The sequence below is a fragment of the Prunus avium genome, chromosome 3, assembly GCF_965620075.1.
Source record: "Prunus avium chromosome 3, drPruAviu1.hap1.1, whole genome shotgun sequence".
NCBI lineage: Eukaryota > Viridiplantae > Streptophyta > Magnoliopsida > Rosales > Rosaceae > Prunus > Prunus avium.
The window spans coordinates 25,353,330-25,360,182 of NC_142286.1; the positions used below are offsets into that span (position 1 = coordinate 25,353,330).

General features: G+C 37.7%; 1 non-coding gene across 1 annotated transcript; it reads right to left on the bottom strand.

The window, feature by feature from the left end:
* Nucleotides 1-479: 479 nt before the first annotated feature.
* LOC148295791 (small nucleolar RNA R71) lies at nucleotides 480-586 on the bottom strand. The gene has a single exon (XR_015834882.1). It is a non-coding gene; the product is annotated as a small nucleolar RNA R71 (small nucleolar RNA).
* Nucleotides 587-6,853: the final 6,267 nt, after the last annotated feature.

The following is a 6,853-nucleotide window of genomic DNA, read 5'->3' on the forward strand; positions in this document are numbered from 1 at the left end:
CGACTGCAAAAGAGCAAGCTCTGGCCACATTTACAAGTCGTGCTCTCCACACTGAACTTCCTGGTTCTTCACATTCAAATTCATAAGCAAGTTCAGACCAAGAAGAAGAAATGATGGCTGCCAGTGAGTTCATGGGAGACCTTGATATCCCAACAATTCCAACATCCCCTTCAAGCATTTTACTACCCACTGTAGCTCGAAACTATGAGCTTAAATCTTCTCATCCTAATATGTTACCTTCCTTTTATGGTTTACCTAATGAAGATCCATTGACTCATATAAAGGATATTTTTAATGTTGTGAGTTCTTTTCCCTTGACAGGTGTGACGGAAGATCAACTTCGAATGAGAGTGTTTCCATACACTTTGAAGGATAAGGCGAAATATTGGTTGAATTCTTTGAAGCCTGGTTCACTCACTACATGGGCTGCCATTCAAAAGAAGTTCTTAGAGAAATACTTTTCCACACAAAAAACCGACATGCTTAGGGACAAGATCTTGTTATTTGCACAGCAAGATGATGAGTCATTTTGTGAAGCATGAGAGAGATTCAATGGGCTGCTCAATCAATGTCCTCATCATGGGATTCCTTTGAAACTTCAAATGCGTATGTTTTATAAAGGACTAACCCCTTCAAGTCATAATATTGTCACGAATTTTGCAGGTGGTTCTTATAAAACCAAGACTCCGGAAGAAACGTATGAACTCTTTGAGGGGATAGCAATGGAGACCCAACATACAGATACAAGAGGTAAGCGTGTTGTTAGTAGTTCTAATGATGCTTCTAGTGTGCAGATTTCAAAATTAGAACAAAAGCTAGATGCTCTTCTTGCATTGAACTCAGGAAACCCTTCGAAGGAAGTGTGTAGCATCTGTGAAACTCAGGACCATGCCACCATAGCTTGCCCACTTGGGGCTACATATCCAGAATTTGTGCAAGAGCAAGCTAATGTGGTAAATTCTTACAACCAAGGTCCAAGAAATGATCCATACTCTCAAAGTTATAATCCAGGTTGGAGGAATCATCCAAACTTTTCATGGAGGAATACTCAGAATCAAGCCAATCCCCCTTCATTCCAAAGGCCACAACAATCATCATCATCATTGGAGGATATAGTAAAGCAAATGGCAATCAATCAATCCAATTTTCAGCAAACTACACAAGCTGCCATCTCCAAATTGGAAGTCCAATTAGGCCAAATAGCTGCTCAAATAACGCAAAGAGAACCTGGGAAATGGCCCAGCCAAACTGAGATCAATCCAAAGAACCATGAAATCAAGGCCATTCATGTGCTCAGATCAGGTAAGATTGTTGATAATATAGTTGATTCTAATCTTTCAAATAATGTTGTGGTTGTAGAAAATGAAGATGAAGAGGAGGAGACCACAGCTATGGAAGGAGAACAGCTCAAAACTTCCCAATCTGCCCCTAATGCCAAATCAGATTCTCAGGAACCCAACAAATTCCAATTGCATAAAAGAGGTGATAAATTTGTGCCACCACATCTTCAAGAAGATAGATACGTGCCACCCGCTCCATATGTTCCACCTATTCCATTTATTGGGCCGTCTTCAGAAAGCAAAGCAAGATAAGGCTTTTAAAGAGATTTATGATATTTTGAGTAAAGTTAATATCAATTTGCCTTTGCTTGATGTTATTGAACAGATTCCTGCATATGGAAAGTTCATCAAGAACTTGAAAACTCACAAGCTCAATTTTGCTCCAAGTGAAGAAGTAAAGCTCAACAAGAATGTAAGTGCTGTGTTGCAAAGGAAGCTTCCACCAAAACTAGAAGATCCTGGCAGCTTTGACATTCCCATTAACATTGGAGACAAGAAGGTTGGAAGAGCCATGTTGGACTTGGGAGCAAGCATCAATCTAATGCCATATTCAGTGTATCAAAAACTTGGCTTAGAAGGGATGAAGAAGACTTCAGTGCTACTTGAACTAGCTGATTATTCTATAAAATATCCAAAAGGTATTGTGGAAGATATTTTAGTTCAAGTTAATACACTAATTCTCTCTGCTGATTTTGTAGTGATGGACATGGAGGACAATCCAAATGGAGATTGTGTTGATCCCATTCTCCTAGGCAGGCCATTCATGGCCACTGCATACACAATCATCAAAGTGAAAGATGGCACCCTTTCCTTGACTGTTTTGGGTGAAAATGTTGAATTTAAAGTGTTTGATGCTCTATCTTAACCTTCTATCTCTCTTGATACTTGTTTTTCAATTGATGTTGTGGATCATGAGATTTCCTCCAAAATTTTGCAGAAAAAGTCTAATGATGCTCTAGAAGCTGTCCTAACAGAAGAAGAGGAAGATATTAGTGAACCGGAGTTCCAAGAAGTGTTGGCTGCCTTAGAAGTGTTTCAGCCATACCCACCATCCTTTAGGCCACCACTCGAGCCTCTTGGACCATCATCCATGAAATTGGAGCCATCCATTATCATCCCACCAAAGCTAGAACTTAAACCTCTACCCAATCATCTTAAATATACATATTTGGGTGCTAATGAAACTCTCCCTGTTATAATTGCTGCAGGTCTCACCTCACATGAAGAAGAAAGCTTAATTAAGGTTCTAAAAGAGCATAAAACAGCCATTGGGTGGACCATAGCAGACATCAAAGGAATTAGTCCAAGCATGTGCATGCACCGGATTTTAATGGAAGAAGATAGCAAACCATCCCATGATACCCAAAGGAGGTTAAACCCCAACATGAAAGAGGTGGTTAGAGCTGAAGTTTTAAAGCTACTCGATGTAGGAATCATCTACCTAATTTCAGATTCTAAGTGGGTGAGCCCTGTGCAAGTTGTTCCAAAGAAGTCCGGAATCACCATTGTGAAGAATAAGAAGAATGAGCTAGTTCCTACATGAACTATCACCGGTTGGAGAGTTTGTATTGATTATAGGAAGTTGAATACATTCACAAGAAAAGATCATTTCCCCTTACCTTTTATTGATCAAATGCTTGAACGTTTATCTGGCCATGCTTACTACTGTTTTCTTGATGGTTTCTCAGGTTATAATCAAATTCCTATTGCTCTGGAAGACCAAGAGAAAACCACATTCACATGCCCATTCGGTATGTTTGCTTATAGAAGGATGCCATTTGGTTTATGCAATGCTCCAGCAACCTTCCAAAGATGCATGATGGCAATCTTTTTAGATATGGTGGAACGATTCATTGAGGTATTTATGGATGATTTTTCAGTTTTTGGTTCCTCTTTTGATGATTGTCTTCACCACTTGTCTCTAGTGCTTAAAAGATGCCAGGAAACAAATCTGATTTTGAATTGGGAGAAGTGTCACTTCATGGTGAGACAAGGCATTGTGCTAGGCCATGTGATTTCAAGCAAGGGAATTGAAGTGGATAAAGCCAAGATCGATCTCATCTCAAATCTGCCACCCCCTACTTCTGTTAAAGGAGTTAGAAGCTTTCTGGGTCATGCTGGATTTTATAGAAGGTTCATCAAAAATTTCTCAAGCATTACAAGGCCATTGTGTAATCTCCTTGCTAAGGATGCTGTTTTTGAGTTTAATGAAGCTTGCATGGAAGCTTTTACTACTTTGAAGAGGGAGCTAACTTTAGCCCCTATTATCATAGCTCCAGATTGGTCTTTACCATTTGAAATAATGTGTGATGCCTCTAACTTTGCTATTGGTGCAGTTTTAGGTCAAAAGAAGAATAAGCTCCCCCATGTGATTTATTATGCTAAGCGGACCTTGAATGATGCTCAAATCAACTACTCCACAACAGAGAAGGAGTTGCTTGCTGTGGTTTTTGCTTTAGAAAAATTTCGTTCTTACCTTGTTGGTTCTAAATTTCGTTCTTACTTGCTCACTAAGAAGGATGCCAAACCACGCTTGATTAGATGGATTCTCTTGCTGCAAGAGTTCGATTTGGAGATTCGAGACAAGAAGGGATGTGAGAATGTGCTACCCTTGAATGAGACTTTCCCTGATGAACAACTATATGCTGCCCAAGTCAAAGAGCCATGGTATGTGTTGTGTAGATACAGCTGCACCAAAATGGATTCAGTTGCATCCTCAACTTGTGATACTCGCAAGTGCACGAGCCGTTGGTAGTTTAGCATATGTAAGTGCGAGGTCGATCCCACGAGGATTGGTGATTGAATGATCCAATTCATTTCCCTACACAAAACATAAATGAAAACAAAAGGAAATAAATACAACAAGAAAGAAAGAAAATAACTAACTCAAGCAGATAAGTTCCCAAGTTCAATTTAGATTAATGGATTGATTCTAGCTAAAGTATGATTAAGCCATGGTGTGTGGTCATAACCTTGTGTTCCTAATTCCCTAATTTGATCATTTGTTGTCTAACCTAAAATTAAGCATTAGGAACCCATTAAGCATAGAAGAACAATTTAAACAACCAAGCATGTATCTAATCCCTGTTGTCGAATGTCCATACATACTCTTCCTATTCATAGTTCAATTCGAATTAAAGCATGGTGTCTACTCTTAATTCAAACCAAGATAGCTAACATGCAAGCCTAAATGGTGATCAATCATTCAAACTAGCATATTAACTTATAAGCATAATGAATAAGAACAAAAATCATAATTGAAAATTGGAAACGAATCAAACTTGAAACTAAAGAAAAGAATTTACATAACAATGAAAATTAAGTAGAACTTGGAAAAACTTAAGGAGAATTTCAGCACAAAGATCTCATTATAACAATTGAAAACTAGAAAGAGAAACTAAGAGAATTTGAGGGAGAGAAGGGAAGGGAGCTCTAGAGAAGTGTTTGAGAGCTCCCCGCCTTGGGGTGTGTTTACAAGCTTGGGAAACCTCACTATATATAGGCCTAAGGAAGCTGAAAATCTGAATTAAGTATGGCTAATGCATACAACACTTTGTTTTATAAAATCTGAAATGGTTGATGCACTTCACTAATGCATACAACACTTCCATTATAAAATCTGAAATGGTTGATGCACTTCACTAATAAATCCCACCAGCAGCCCTAGCTCATCTTCATGTCACCATGACCAAGCTTCCAACCAGAAATAATAGCTCATCCTGAGGTCAGCATGACCAGCAACTTCAAGGGCTTACGAATTGGGCTTCCCTTAAGCAAATTAAGACTTTAAGCACTCAAACTTGAAGTTCAGAATGTCTTCTTTCCAGCCATATATCATTTGGGCCAATCCAAGGTCGGAGGAGGAAGTTAAGGCCAAAACAAATTGCTAACTCATTTTGCGCGCTGATAAAATCCATCCTGAGCATGGCTCTGTGTTTGCTAGGTAACAGACTCCACAATTATCCAATGGGGCTGAATTTCGGATATGTTATAGTATACACCCATTGGAACAACTTTCATGAAGAATGTGGCCTCATCCGAGCTATGTAGGTTGCTGAAACAAAGCTTGCAATATGACCTACGAAACTGGGCTGGCAGGGGACTGTAGCCAAAATTGAGTTTGTCTTTAAGCTCTTCATCCATTCATCCAAATTAGGCCCTAACATGCATGGATTGCATCATTTACTATCCAAAGCCCTCATTATTACCTAAAGCTCAATGAACTGAAAGATAAACACAAAAAGGATTAAAAGCACAAGTTTAACTCAAAAACATAACCAAATCATAAGCTAGAAGGGTACAAAATGATATACAATTATGAACCGATCAAATACCCCCAAACCTAGATTTTGCTAGTCCTCGAGCAAAACAAAAGGAAAACAAAGATAAAAACAAACAAGAAGTTAACTAGACCACTTTCGTAGGTAACTCGATTGCATTGAGCATATGCAACAAGCCTTTAAACCTCTAGGCATCCCTAGTAGGAGGAGTTGTGTCTCCTGAGGGTTTAACAGATACGATACCCACAAACGTTTTACTGACTCTGTAAAACAAGGTAATTAGAAAACTTAAAAGATTGTTAGTCCGTAAGCAAAATAAAAAACAAAAACAAAAATAATTACAAAAACAAAACAAAAATAAAAATAAAAATAAATAAATAAAAACTCAAAACAATCTTTCCGAACATTTTATGAAGATAAATGACTCATGCACATGACTCAAAAGTTTAAAAGCTCAATTTTAGACATTATTTACAAGGCGGCAAAGTTCAAAACATAACATGTTCAAAGTGTATTAGTGTGATAGCCAAATGCAACAAATTCCCCAATCTTAGTTTTCACACAATTTCAAAAATCATACCAAGCACAAATGCTACTTCAAATCTCACCGAAGTTGTCCTCTCACAAATGAATCACTCAGAAGAGGGCTACAATGCAACACTCAATTATAAACATGAGATTAGAGTTAAATCATAAGGGACTTAACTCAAAATAGGAAAATGAAGAACTTGCATTAATATGATCTCAAGAAGGATGCCAAACACTTAAAAGTAGAAAAATGGATGCAATTCAACCACATGACATTTAAGATCAATTTAGGTCTTTAGTATAGGTTGTAATGGGGCCAAGGGTGTAAGGTGAGTAAGAAATGAAAGGTATGGATAATACAAAGTCCAAGGAACTCGCAATGTAAGAGCATAAAACAATTGTTTACAAGACTTCGAATCATCACGATTAGATTTTTTTTTCTTTTACATGATCAAAACTCCTTATACCTTCATTTACATTGATTCAAACTCCTTTCCAAACACCAAATTATTTTGAAGGCCCAAAAATGAATTTTCAAACAACCGCCACTTAATCACAACTTTCTCTTTTCTTTCACCAATTGTGTGATTTTTTTTTTTTTTTTTTTGATGTAATATCCCTTCCCAAACTTAGCTTGAAAAACACATCCGAATTAGAGCTCATGAATTCCTTAGAAAGGTAAATATTTGTTTTTCGGGCTAAGGT